The sequence below is a fragment of the Myotis nattereri genome (genome assembly GCF_964212035.1).
Source record: "Myotis nattereri genome assembly, chromosome: 10".
Lineage (NCBI taxonomy): Eukaryota > Metazoa > Chordata > Mammalia > Chiroptera > Vespertilionidae > Myotis > Myotis nattereri.
In genome coordinates, this window is record NC_138085.1 from 61,215,879 (window position 1) to 61,231,067 (window position 15,189).

The 15,189-nt window shown below is 42.9% G+C and overlaps 1 protein-coding gene and 1 pseudogene across 11 annotated transcripts in view; one reads left to right on the plus strand and one right to left on the minus strand.

The window, feature by feature from the left end:
• Positions 1-15,189, plus strand: part of LOC308525747 (ferritin light chain-like) — a 1,112,779-nt pseudogene that overhangs the window by 201,558 nt on the left and 896,032 nt on the right. The window lies entirely within an intron of this gene.
• The window catches only part of PPM1B (protein phosphatase, Mg2+/Mn2+ dependent 1B), a 71,720-nt gene that overhangs the window by 44,904 nt on the left and 11,627 nt on the right, over positions 1-15,189 (minus strand). For 2 of the 10 annotated variants that reach the window (XM_081100565.1, XM_081100562.1), the window contains exon 2: positions 3,430-3,498. The exons of the other annotated variants lie outside the window; for them this stretch is intronic. The gene's annotated coding sequence lies outside the window, so the exon portion shown is untranslated. The remainder of the gene's footprint in view (positions 1-3,429; positions 3,499-15,189) is intronic. 10 annotated transcript variants of the gene reach the window in all.

The window sequence follows — 15,189 nt, forward strand, 5'->3', positions numbered from 1 at the left end:
TGGGCAACTAATGTAATACAAAAGAAACAATGGCCACGAAATTAATAGCAAATTTAGGTCATATTTGGGGGTGATGGGAATGAAAGAGGGAGAATTCAGTTTAAAAGATAAGAAATATAAATCACAAAGAAAATTTAAGTGTAGTGATAAGTCAAATAACACAATGCCCAAGTAAAAAATACAGATAATACAGGAGAGAACCAAAACAGAAAAAACTAATTCACTACTCTTAGCCTGTGTTAGATCAAAAATAACAAAATAAAGCAATATTGAATTATAAAATATCCATGAGTCCACGTGGATTAAAATAAATGACTGAATGAATGAATAAATGGGAGAGAATAGACGTATTTCCAGGGCATAATAATTCCAAATAATTTATGTAGATACTCTGCACTCAAATAGGTGGACCATAACTTCCCACCCCTTAAACTGGGCAAAGAGACTTTCTTTCCAAAAAGCACAAAAAGAAAAGGGGGAGGGGAGTAACTAACTTCACAGTGGAGAAACCAGACACACATTATCTGAGCCGAGTAATCAAGGTCAAATCAACTGTCATAATCATGTTTGCAGTATGTTCTCTTGATATAATGTGATGAAAACAGCATTTCATCTCTGGTCTTCTTCCCCAAGCCCCATAATCCCAGTCTAATCCCTAAGGAAAGCATTAGACAAATACCAATTGAGACATTCTATAAAACATCTGACTAGTACTCCTTAAAATTAGCAAGGTCCTAAAAAGCAAGGAAAGTAAGGGCAACTCTCACAGTCACAAGAGACCTAAGGAGACATGGTAATTTAATATAATATGGTATATCCTAAATTAAATTCTGTAATAGAAAAAGAGACATTAGGTAAAAAAAAATAATGAAACCTGAGTAAGTGCGGGTTTTAGTTAATAATAGTGCATCAATACTGGCTCATTCACTATAAGAGCTCATCAGGCAGTTGCCACTGGAAATTTCTCAGATTTTGGGAAATATTCACCTGAAAACTTATTAAATGATTATAGTAAACTAGTGGCCCGGTGCACAAAAATTTGTGCACTCGAGGGGGAGGGGGGTCCCTCAGCCCGGCCTGTGCCCTCTCGCAGTCTGGGACCCCTCGGGAGATAACGACCTGCTGGCTTAGGCCTGCTCCCGGGTGGCAGAGGGCAGGCCTAATCCCTAGGTGCAGCCCCTGGTCGGGCTCAGAGCAGGGCCAATTGGGGAGTTGGGGCGCCGCCCCCTGTCATGCACAGAGCAGGGCGGATTGGGAGGTTGCGATGCCACCCTCAGTCACGCTCAGGGTAGGGCCGATTGGGGGGTTGCGGCACCACCTCCTGTCATACTCAAGGCAAGGTAGATGGGGAGATTGCGGCGCCACCCCCTGTCACGCACAGAGCAGGGCCAATCAGGGGGTTGGGGCGCTGCCCCTTGTCACGCACAGAGCAGGGCCCATCAGGGGGGTTGGGGCTCCGTACCCTGTCACTCACAGAGCAGGCCGATCAGGGGGTTGGGGAGCTCCCCCCTGTCACGCACAGAGCAGGGCCCATCAGGGGGTTGAGGAGCTCCCCCCTGTCACTCACAGAGTAGGGCCAATAGGGGAGTTGGGGCACTGCCCCGTCACACACAGAGCAGGGCGGATCAGGGGGTTGGAGCGCCACCACTGTCACACCCAGGGCAGGGCCGATGGGGAGGTTATGGCTCTACCCCATCACAGAGCAGGGCTTGTGGTGGTGGTGGGGGGGGGGGGGTTGGGGCGCCGCACCCTGTCACACACAGAGCTGCAGGGTGATCAGGGGGTTGGGGAGCTCCCCCTATCAGGCACAGAGCAGGGCCGATCAGGGGGTTGGGGCACCTTCCCCTGTCAGGAACAGAGCAGGGCCGATAGAGAGGTTGTGGCCCCGCCCCCTGTCACACACAGAGCCGCAGAGCGATCAGGGGGTTTGGGCGCTGTGACCCGTCACGCTGATCCCGATGCCAGGAGGCCTCTCAGCTCTGTTGATCCCGGTGCTGGGAGGCATATTACCCTTTTACTATATAGAATAGAGGCCTGGTGCATGGGTGGGGCTGGCTGGTTTGCCCTGAAGGGTGTCCTGGATCAGGGTGGGGGTCCCCACTGGGGTGCCTGGCCAGCCTGGGTGAGGGGATGATGGCTGTTTGCAGCTGGTCACACACCACTCAGGGTGGGGGTCCCCACTGGGGTGCCTGGCCAGACTGGGTGAGGAGCTGAGGGCTGTTTTCAGGCTGGGACTGAAGCTCCCAACTGCTCCTTTTTTTCTTTTTTTTCTTTTTATTCTGGGCCAGCTTTAGCTCTGAGGCTCCAGCTCTTAGGCCTCCACTCCTAAAAGCAGGTATCTGGCTTGTTTTGGTTCTATAATCGAACCCCGTATCAATTCCAGCTCTGAGATCCCGGCTAGCTGAAAGCAGGTTTCTGGGGTTTTGTTTAGCTTCTATATTCGTTACAATGTTTCTTAAACTGCAAGCTCAGAGGCCGGCAAGGCAGGCAGGGAACGTTGGAGTCCTCCGTCACTGAAGCAAGCAAGCCTCATGTTAGTTTCAAGCTGCCTGGCTGCCGGCAGCCATCTTGGCTGGCAGTTAATTTGCATACCTTGCTGATTAGCCAATGGGAAGGTTAGCGGTCGTACGCCAATTACCATGTTTCTCTTTTATTAGATAGGATTGGAGCTGTTCGCTAGGAATTCAGCTGGGACTTAATTCAGCTGGGGAGAGCCTGTATGTGGTCCCTCCAGTTCAACCAGTCAGACTCAAGCTAGTCAGATTTCTTACATGGCACCTGGCTTTCCCAGAGGGAATGTCCCAAGGGAACCAGGAAGGAACAACTTGGCCTTTTCTGAGTGTCACCAGTGCTGCAGTCTGTTAGTTACAAGCAAGTCACTCCGCCAGCTCAGATTCAAGACTAGAAGACAAAGACCCAACCTCTCACAGAGGAAAATTAAAAAAGAACTTGCAGCCCAGTTGGCATGGCTCAGTGGTTGAGCGTTGACCTATGAACCAGGAGGTAGTGGTTCGATTCCCAGTCAGGGCACATGCCTGAGTTGCAGGCTCCATCCCTAGTGTGGGGTATGCAGGAGGTGGCCAATGATTCTCTCTCATCACTGATGTTTCTATCTCTCTCTCCCTTCCTCTCTGAAATCAGTAAAAACATATTTAAAAAAAAAAAAAAAAGAACTTGCAGACATGTATTAAAACTACCACATATGGAAAAAGACCAGAAGTTTAATTTGAAAAGTCTGAACTACAAAGGTTCAGGATTGAGAGCAAGGATAAGAAGACTTACTGAAAACCAGAGTTAAGTTATAAATTTACATAATGAATGCTGAAACTCTCAACTTCCAGAAATTTTATAAATCTCAGGTAAACAACAGTTTTACTGCTCTCTGAGGAAATTCAACAGTACCAAAAGAAGTATTTTCAGATTACTTACATTCAGGAATACTCGAAATGGTCAGGGGGTCACAGGTCACCATACAAGGTGGCCTATCAAATGACTGTCCTTAGAAAAAAAAGAAAAAAGAAAGTCCTCAAGAGAAATGAGTACTGTATTCACGAAACATGAATGGGATATTATAAAAATGTGTTTCAGAGAAATAGAATGTGCTCTTATGAACTAAGATGAGGACAGACCTTAGGTTATACCCTGGCCAGAGTGGCTCAGCTGGTTGGGCATGCACCGAAGGGTTACCAATTAGATTCCCAGTCAGGGTACAAAGCCAGGTTGCAACTGGATCCGAAATGGGGGATGGGGGAGGACAAGCAGGAGGCGGCCCATATATGTCTCTCACTCTCTCTCCCTAAAAAAAACCCAAAAAACCAAAAACCCGAAACCCAAAAAGTAAGATTCTCCCATCTCCCCCGCCCCCAATCCCAAAATAAATAGACTCAAAATGGGAGGGAATACAATGAAGAAAGTTTTAAGATCAGTCTAGAGTAGAACATCCAACTAATAGATATTTCAAAAATAACAAGCAAAGAGAAGATATTTATCAAAGAAATGACTCAGAAAAGTTTCCCAGCACTAAAACAAGGTAAGTGATTGAAAGTGCATAGCAAAACTGAAAGTAGAGCCACAACAAGAAAGGTAACTGAAATTTCGAAATACTTCTAAAATAAAAAGCCTGAAAATTCCCAGAGGGAAAAAACAGGTCACATACAGAAAATCAGGAACTAGAACAGCACCAGAAAAACTCAGAGTAGTATCTGGTAAAGATGCACATAACTTCCTGTGGAATTGTCCGATTATAGAGTACCCAGATTATAGAGTACCCATTGTAGAGTGCCCACAAGGAGAAACACACAATGATGCTGATGCAATGTAACACTTTATAGAAGTTAAAAGTATGGGTTAAATCTGCATTTATCACCATGAATAAATTTCAAAAACAAAGCAAGTTGGAGGTCTGATGCTATTTACGTAAAATTACAAAATTTACAAATCAATAGACTAGCTTAGAATTGTGAACATATAGCAAAAATATTAAAAACATGCTTTAGTATAAAAACTACTATCAAGACCAACTTGATAATAACTTCTTAGAAACAAGAGAGAAAAGATGGAGTGATAATATTTAGATAAAATTGGTAACATTAATACCCATTTCCTTGAAAAATCTTACAGAAAAATTTAGTCAATCCAAAAATATGAGTACTTGTTCTGTTCAATTTATGGAGTGTGAAAAAGCTATGTAAACACATATGCAGAACAGAAACTGTTTAGCCAAAATAAATGTCACTTCTGTTTTAACAGACGCCTGGTCTAACACAAATAAAAGATCAACTCATTTAAATTTATCTGCCTACTAAATTTAGAGTCTTTAAAATTACTTTCAAAACAAAAGAAAAAAAGCTTTTGAAAAAGGGACCAAGTAACCTGGCTGGTGTGCTCAATGGTTGATGGTCAATGCATGCACCAAGAGGTCACTAGTTTGATTCCCAGTCACAGCACATGCCTTGGTTGCAGGTTTGATCCCCTCCCTGGCTGGGCCTGCAAGAGGCAGCCAATTGATGTTGATATTTCTCATTTCTCTCTCTCTCATCAATAAAAACTTATTTAACAACAACAACAAAAAAGGGGAGAGGGGACCAAGCAAAGGGGAGAAAAGTTTTCTCAAAATGCAATCTGTAAGTACTTCTATATTATTGGCAAATAATGGTTTATACACAACAAATGTCCTATGGTATATAATTCTTTAGTGAGGTATTTTTATAATGTAAATGATCATTCATATTAATATAGTAACCCATATGATAAATGATTTTCTAATTCAAAACAGATTAAACACAGCCATAATTATCACTCATCCCTCCTAATACACCATCAAAATGTAGTTGCAGAATTTTTTAAAGTATAAAACAAACAACAATAAAAACTTGGGAGAGAGAAGAGTGAAATAAGATGTGTGCCACTGTTACTGGAACATTAAGTTCGTTTATCGCTTGTGGGAGTAAGGTTTATGCTGTATCTCCAGAAAATGAATTTTCTAAGATTTGCATGTGGAAGAAGGCTTTATTGGTGTGGAGTTACATTTCTCAGGTTCCAAATTCCCCTACCCCTTAAGCCGTTTCTGGAAACGGTGCAGCCAGGGTTCCAGCAGAGCCAGAAGTAAGGCAATTCGGTTCCATGTTGCAGCTGGGTGAAGTTCAGCATCTAAGCTAATTAAAGTCTCTCAATCCATGAGTGGAGTCCAACATGGCTGTCCACCATGTCTGCACAAGCGAGTGCATCCCCCTGCCACAGGAGAGCTAGGAACCCCGGGAGTAAGAGGAAGAGAAGAGAGCAGGGAGAGCTCACTTCTTTGTTTGGAAGTTTAAACATTTAGATTTCATGGGCTTGCAGTGGCCATGCCATTCTGGCCACTGATTTGTTCCTGGGTCTAACTGGCAAACAGGTAGACACCTATGTCATCCAGACCTTTACTGGGCATGCATCTGAACTGCCTTTATCCAGTACCTTCCCCCATTGATTAGCAGGGACTAGACTTGGAGAATGTTTAATGCAGCTTTTAGGCAAAGCTACTATTTGGTCTTCCCTTGCTCCTTTCCTGTTAAATAATAAACAGGTTATTACAACAGCATCACGATCAATGAGGAGAAAGAGAAAAAAATCTTTGTAAGGTGTAAAACTAATGGAAGCATGATGACTAATTAACAAAAGAGAATGGAAGGATCAGAAGTTTAAAATATGCAAGTAGCAAATTAGAAGGAGATACTCCTAGACAATTCCAAAACTCAGCTTTTGGGAACAATATGGTGATTCCTCAAAAAATTAAAAATAGGCCCTGGCCATGGTCAGTGTGGCTCAGTTGGTTAAGCATGATCCCATGCACTGAGAGGTCCACCATTCAATTCCCAATCAGGGCACATGTTTCTCTCTCTCCCTCTCCCCATCTCCCTTCCCCCCCCTCAAAAAAAAAAGATACCTTTCTTTTCCCAATAAAAAAATTTAGATTAAAAAGAGAACTACCATATGATCCAGCAATCCAACTCTCAAAAAATTGAAAAGTCTAGAAGAGATATATCACACACCCACGTTCATAGCAGCATTATTCATAACTAGAGGCCTGGTGCAAGAATTCATGCACGAGTGGGGTCCGTTCAGCCCGTCCAGATGTGAGCCCATCCCCATAGGGGAGCACTGGGGGGGGGGGCGGCGGGGGGGCGGGCTGGCCCCACTGGCCCCGCCCCCGATTGGGGTGTTAGGGGCCGCCAGTTGTGCCTATGGTCCTGGTCCTGCCATTCCAGTCACTGGGCTTTTACATATATACTAGAGGCACAGTGCATGGAATTCATGCATGGGAGGGGGCCTCAGCCCGACCTACACCTTCTCTAATCCAGACCCCTCGGGGAATGTCCAACTGGGATCCCTGGGATCAGGCCTAAACAGGCAGTCGGACATTGCTCTCGCAATTCGGACCACTGGCCCCTAATTGTTCACCTGCCTGTCTGCCTAATCGCCCCTAAGCACTCTGCCTACCTGCCTAATTGCCCCTAACAGCTCTCCCCTGCTGGCCTGATCTCCCCTAACCACCTCTGCCTTGACCCCCAGCACCATGGCTTTGTCTGGGAGGACGTCCAGAAGGATGTCCAGATGATGTCTGGTCTAATTAGCATATTACCCTTTTATTAGTATAGACTAGAGGCCCGGTGCACAAAAATTTGTGCACTCAGGAGGGAGGGGGAGTCCCTCAGCCCAGCCTGTGCCCTCTCGCAGTCTGGGACCCCTCAGGGGATGACCACCTGCTGGCTTAGGCCCACTCCCTGGGGGATTGGGCCCAAGATGGCAATCAGTCATCCCTCTGGCAGCCCCGCAGCCCTCGGGGGATGTCCACTTGCCAGCGGGGAGCAGGCCTAAACTGCAGTCGGACAACCTTAGTGCTGCTGAGGAGGCAGGAGAGGCTCCCACCACCACCGCTGTACTGGCAGCCATCAGCCTGGCTCGTGGCTGAGCAGAGCTCCTTCCATGTGAGAGCGCCCTGACCACCAGAGGGCAGCTTCTGCATTGAGAGTCTGCCCCCTGGTGGTCAGTGTGTGTCATAGTGACCAGTCATTCCCAGTCTTTCTGCTGTTAGGGTCAGTTTTCATATTACCCTTTTACTATATAGGATAGAAGGCTGGTGCACGGGTAGGGGCCGGCTGGTTTGCCCTGAAGGGTGTCCCGGATCAGGGTAGGGGTCCCACTTGGGTGCCTGGCCAGCCTGGATGAGGGGCTGATGGCTGTTTGCAGGTGGTCACACCCCTTCAGGGTGGGGGTCCCCACTGGGGTGCCTGGCCAGTCTCGGTGAGGGGCTGAGGGACGTTTTCAGGCTGGCGGGTGACTGAAGCTCCCAACCTCTCCTTTTTTTTCTTTTTTTATTCTGGGATTTATTTACCTTCTGTGGCTGTCACTGGAGCTGAGAGCCGGCTTTAGCTCTGAGGCTCAGCTCCAGCTCCGAGACCTTGGCTGCTGAAAGCAGGTATCTGGGTTTGTTTGGGTTCTATAATTGTAACACTGTTGCGGTCCTGCTCGCTCCAGCTCTGAGGGCTGAAAGCAGGTTTCTGGGGATTGTTTAACTTCTATAATTGCAACATAGTTGCTTAGAATGCAAGCTCAGAGGCCAGCAGCGGCAGGCAGGAACCTTGGCTTCCTCTATCACTGGAGCAAGCAAGCCTCCTGTTCGCTTCAGCTGCCTGGCTGCCGGCCGCCATCTTGGTTGGCAGTTAATTTGCATATCTCGCTGATTAGCCAATGGGAAGGGTAGCGAAGTTATGGTTAACTACCATGTTTCTCTATTATTAGATAGGATAGATAGCCAAGACAAAGAAGCAACTCAAGTACCCAATGATGGATGATGAAAGAATAAGCAAAGTGTACAGGACAGCACTCCAACCAATGAAGCCACATTGGCCAGGGCATTAAGTCTTTTCAAAAAAAAAAAAGCCAGCATTTCTACAGTTAGAAATGTTATTTGGTGTTTTTCATTTTGTGAAGTCACAGCCAACTTGATTCCTGGAAAGTTCTGTGTGTTAATGCATCTATTGAGCCTTTCCCCTTGTGTAAAAGGAGGCATTTTCCAAACAAGTTTGTTTTATCTCTCTTTTTGGATCCTTGTGTGGCAAACAGATGGGAAGTTTTCATTTTAAGGTTTTTGCACTGAGATTAACAGTCAAGGGAGTTTTCCTGAAACAGACCTGAAATTGTCTTTTCAAAAACAAATCCACAGACATGTGCTTCAGAAGCTATTGTGGGGATGTGGTTGGACCCTGTTCCTTTGCCTCTTTTCTCCCTCTTTTACTTTTTACAAAAATAAAAATAAAACACAAATACAAAAAAAAAGAAAGCTTTTGGGGTTAAGAATGGAAATGGAAAGTCATCTACATAAAAATAAGAATCCAAATTGCATGGGACTGCCATCAGCAAAACTAGATAACAGAAAATTCCTTTGAAGTTCCACAGAAAATCAAATGATAACATCTAAAAGAATCATTAAGTAGTTGCATATATGTATATTTTTTAAATTTTAAAAAAATATTTTTAATTGATTTAAGAGCAGAAGGGAAAGGGAGAGATAGAAACATCGATGAAGAGAATCATTAATTGGCCACCTCCTCCTGCACGCCCCCTTACTGGGAATCCAGCAGGCAATCCGGGGAATGTGCCCTGACCAGGAAGTGAACCATGACCTCTCAGTTCATAGATTGATGCTCAACCACTGAGCCATACCAGCCAGGCAGTTGTATAAACATTTTTGTTAAAGATAATGCAAGTAATTACCAGAAGAGACCATAGATATTACAAAAAACTATTGTTTCTGGAGAGCACTATTTATTCTCTTCATTATAAACCTTTTATGCCATTTATTTTGAACTGTGCTCGTATTAATTTTTAAAAATTGTTACATATAAAAGTATTTTTACTGAGTTGTATAGACTCTATAGATCAGCAAAATAAAATTAAGTTAACCATATTTTCTTATAGCTTTCCATTGTAAAATATGAAGCATGTTTCTCTGAATTTAAAAAGTTGGTTGTCCAGGAAAAAAATGACATTTAGAAAGGAAGAAACCAAAGGCAAAACAAATTTAAGGGAAACATACTTGCTGATAACAAATAGTAATTATACCATTCATAACAACAGTATGGTATGTTATCTTTAACCAGAATACTAAAAGTCTGTAATTCGTAGCAGAAAAAAAAAGAGCAGAAACAGCACATAATTTTAACTTTATGTTGTGGATTGTATAGCCCTATATCCCTGACTAAGCACCCTAAACTTTTAAACACTTTACTTTGAGGTTAAGAATCACTGACATTTCTGAGTCAAATGATCTAGGTTTCCTGAAGTATAGAAAATTCTCAGCTAAAATCTCTTAACATAAGAGATGCACTTTAGCCTATCTAATTGCAGTTAAAAGCACAGATTCTAAAGCCACACTGTCTAGATTTGCATTTATCTTCTACATTCTAGATGACTTTGGTCAAGTCGCTTAATCTTTCTGTGCCTCAATGGCTATAAAATGTGGAGAATAATATCTACCCTCAGAGTGTTATCAGAATTATAAAAGCTAATACACATGAAATGCTTAGAAGAGTACCTTTTTCTATTTTCAAATTTTAATTAGGCCACATAATTTCCTAAGCATTACCAAGAAATGTTTCTATGATGTAACTAAGTACTCCTCACTAACAGCCTGTTGCTAGATACACTGCCCAGATAGATTACCAGTACATGTTTTTACTAACATGTGACTAAAGTTAATAATCTATACTAATGAAAGGGTAATACGCTAATTAGACCGGGAGACCTTCCAGACAAAGCCATGATGGTGGGGCTGAGGCAGAGGCAATTAGGGGCGATCAGGCCAGGAGGGGAGGGCAGTTGGGGGCGATCAGGCAGGCAGGCAGGTGAGTGGCTAGGAGCCAGCAATTTCGGATTGCGAGAGGGTAGTTGGACATCTCCTGAGGGGTCCCAGATTGGAAAGGGTGCAGGTCAGGCTGAGGGACACACACCTCGCCCCATGCAAGAATTTCATGCACCGGACCACTAGTCTACATATATAAAAGGCTAAGCGACCGGCCGACTGGCCAACTGGCCAGTAGGTATGATGCACCAGGGGGCAGACGCTCAATGCAGGAGCTACCGAGCAACAGCAACTTTGCAGAGTGCCCTCTCACACTCTGGGACCCCTCAGGGGATGTCAGAATTCTGGTTTCAGCCCGATCCCCGCAGACCAGGCCGAGGGGCCCCATCTGCCAGAGGGACCCCACTCACTCTGCAGACGCCCTTCGAGCCCTGGCGCCGCCAGGGAGGGACCACAGGAGGTTGGTTCCAGGGCATATCTGGCTTGTCTCGCCCAGTCCCACCCCACCGGCCACCTTCTAATTAATTTCCTTTCAATGTGCACAAGTCCGTGCACTGGGCCTCTAGTAGTAGTAATAAAATCCATACGTAGTACTAAAACCAACCCAGAGCTATACAGAGCATATTCTTTCACAAATATCTGCATCAAATCCTAAACGCTAGCCTGTCTGACTGAGAAGCAAAGAAAGAATACTCTCCCCCTTCATTAAACTCACAGACACAGAACATGTGGCTCTATTCTTCCCTATAATTCTTAATGCTCTCAGTACTAAGTTCTCTCTTCTTCCAAATCAACTCTGGTGTATTGTAGTATCAGTGGCATTTACTTATATTTCTGAAATAATAGACAGAAAAAGTTAAAAGATTTTGCTTAATTGTTAAATTGACACTTTTAACAGTTTTTAGTATCATATTTAGATAACTAGGCATTAGCCACACCTAGCTCCAATAATAAAGAGATGTTATTGATGGGAATATGCTAGATATTTTAAGGATCCTTCAAAGGTTGAGAAGTATAGTTCTAGATTAGATGATGAAAACAAATCAAGTAAGCCACAGATTCTGTGAAATTAATTTATGATAAATAAGGTTCACCAGATATGAGAATAACTTAGATGTTCTTGTTCTAACTCGAAAGTGTAGCTAGAAATTTCAAATTTAGGACAACAGACCACTCGCCTAGCTCTTCAATGAGGAAAAGGTAGATCAAAAAATGGAAATAGCTTTGTTGACAGTGGCATTTGCTTTAGCTGCAAATTTAATGAGAAAAACAAAAATCTATCACTGTTTGGATATGTATAGTGTGCTATAAAAATTAGACTACATGCCTATCTAAACTGTGACTAATATGACCTCAGGCTCTATTAGATTGTCGTCAAACTTTGACAGCTATGCTTTTATGCCAGAAAACAATGCTATATGAGATATGCAAGGAAAGAAAAATAAATATCACAAATTTTACATCCAGTAAAATTGACTTTCAAGTATAAAGAGTATAAACACACTCTATGAACATGCAAGACCTCAGGGAATACTGTTCCCATAAGCCCCTCCAGAGGAGCCAGACTTGAGACAAGAATGTTAGGAGTGAGGATGAGGAAGAAAATGAGAAAGGGTCTCCTGAATGAGAATACTGGAGAAATGACATTGGGAAGAGTAGAAACCTCATTCCCAATTGCCATCAGGGTCATTAGCTCAGATCCATCGTGGACTGTCAAAAACTAGAAACACCAGATTCTTGGGTATCAAAGATGCACTTAGCATGGGTCACAGAATTTGGAGAAACCCTAAGTCATGCCCTCTCTCTTAAACCACCACTCTCCCTTCTCAAGACTCCTTCTTTTTAAGGTATGGGCTTTAGCACGAAATAGACTTGAATTCAACTGACAGCTTGACTACTTACTGTGTGACCCTGACCTAATTATTTCTAAAAGAGTAATAAAAGCACCCATATCACAGAATTACTGTGTAGGTCAGTGTCTGATATCAAGTAAGTGCTTTAAAAGTATTAATTACCATTACCATTACAATCCACAAAACATACACCTTAGTCCAGTGGTTCTCAACCTTCCTAATGCTGCGACCCTTTAATACAGTTCCTCATGTTGTGGTGACCCCCAACTATAAAATTATTTTCGCTGCTATTTCATAACTGTAATTTTGCTACTGTTATGAATCGTAATGTAAATATCTGATATGCAGGATGTATTTTCATTGTTATAAATTGAACATAATTAAAGCATAGTGATTAATCACAAAAACAATATGTAATTATATACGTGTTTTCCGATGGTCTTAGGCGACCCCTATAAAAGGGTCGTTCGACCCCCAAAGGGGTCGCGACCCACAGGTTGAGAACCGCTGCCTTATTCTATCATAACTAACTTAATACATAGATTAAATCCAATGTATTCAAATTGAAAAAAATATTTATAGTATGTTCCAGGATCAACTATTCATATATAAGTTGACAGATGAGGAAATATCTGACATTTGGAGAATGATTATTCTATGGATAACATCTTAAACTCCCAAGTTTTTCTAACTAAGCTTAGCTATATTTAAATATTCTTTAATAGCTTTTTCATTTCTGAAATCCTTTCAATGGCTTCTTCTTTTTTAAATTGATGTTTAGAGAGCAAGGGAGAGGGAGAGAAACACCAATGCAACAGCAAATCATCAATAGGCTGCCTCCTGCATAACCACTACTGGGAATGAGCCCACAAACCAGGCATGTGCCCTGACCAGGAATCAAACCAGCAACCTTTTGGTGCAAGGACAACGCTCAACCAACGGAGCCACACTGGCTAAGGTTCAATGGCTTCTGAAACTAGTAAACCAGGAAAAAAAACACTTAACTAGATATTATCTGAATATTTTAGTTTATTTTACATAAATGTATACTTGCTTATATTTCAAATATAGCAAAATCACTGCCATTTATCTGAATTACCATCTCTTATAACTTGGTCAGACACATAAGGGGTATCAACAGTGTTAGATAGCTTTACTGTGAAAAAAGGCCAATTCACTACAAAAACCTCAGATTGGAGTCTAATCCATAAAATTTCATTTTATTTGCCCAGTGTTGCCTAAGACCCCCTGGGCTGTTGTTGTTTTCCATATAATAAAATGCACTCATCTTATGTGTGTAGTTTGGTTGAGTTCTGATAATATATACACTTGTACAACCATCACAACAATAAAGACACAGAACATTTCTATCACTTGAAAAAATTCCTTAATGCCCCTTTTAAGTCCATCTCGCCATCATCTCCAGGCTTAGGTAAACACTGATGTGCTGTCAGAACAGTTTTGCCTTTTCTAGAATTTCATGTAAATGAAACCATACAGTATGTACTCCTTCCTTTGTATCTGGCTTCTTTCATTAGCATGTTTCTGAAATCCATCCATGTTGTGTTTATTATCAGTTTGTTCCTTTTTACTGCTTCCATGGCTTTTAAAAACTCCAGTTCCTCTGAGAATTGGAAGGAGGGTGAGGCAAAACCTAAAGAAAGCACTGTAGGTACTGTGCAAAGAACATGTCACCAGCTACCTGATCATGTCCAATTAAAAGTTTAATACTATTATGCTAAGGTAAGAGAATTTTTCCCTTGACCATACAATAAATATTTCAGTTAATGTTGCTGAAATCAGAGGGAGTTCATGTCCTATCTGTATGTGACTACTTGAGATGAAGCAAGGGCTAAAGATACCTTGCTTGGATTTTGCCATGATTTTATGCTTGATTTCCAACATACTGACAGAGATCACCTTTTCAAATTCAGCAAAAAAGCCTGGGGGGAAAATAACTGCTATTCCTAATCTCAAATAGTTTTTCAATTACCTATGACAATAAAATAAGTCCAGGGCTACATGATTTTACTTCTAGCTGTTCTCTGCTCTCTCCTCCCTCCTAAAAATGGTTCCAGATTACAAAAAGCAAATTAAGAAAAATATCAGGTTTCATGAGGCTTTGAAAATAAAGTCTATTTATAGATCTGATTGCCACATTATTTTAGCACTATGTTTATGAGTAGTTAGTGAAGTGGAACAGAACATGATGCTAATGTATAGTTATAGTCCTACTAGAGGCCTGGTGCACGAAATTCGTACATGGGTAGGGTCCCTAGCCGGAGATCAGGGCCGATCTGTGGGGTGACCAGCGGGGCAACTGGGTGGTCCCCACTGACACCCGTCTTGGCCGGCTTGGTGCTGCCTGCTCACCGGCCCCACCCCCCACCACCAGTCACCTCCCTCTATGGGGCGACAGGCGGGGTGACTGGGGGGTCCCCACTGGCACCCACCTTGGCTGGCCTGGGGCCTGCAGGCCGGGGGCAACTCCTTCATTGAGCGTCTGCCCCCTGGTGGTGAGTGCAGGTCAAGGCAACCGATCATTCCGCCATTCGGTCTATTTGCATATTAGGCTTTTATTATATAGGATTATCTATAAGTGAATTTACCCTGGGGCATGATAGTAGTATGACCAACATATATAGAATGTTTCATATTTAATGTTTGTCATGATATAATCTATAGCCAAATCAGTATGAAAATCACCAATATTCCCAGCAAAACAACTCAAACACTGATCAGTCTTGCTTGGTGGAATTAGCTACTGCTTGACAGAATTAGCTCATACATCAGTCTGGTCCTAAAAAGTAGGATTGCTGTACTGGTACTTCGCACTATTGATAACTCCTCCCTTGCTGAAACTCTACACTTCTGTTGACTCTCAAAACACAAGCAACTGAAACACATTCACATTCTTTTTCCTTCAGACTCTTACATTCAAGAGGGAAGTGGGCCCTCCAAAACAGTTAATTAGCCTTGACTCAAGAACATAGCATC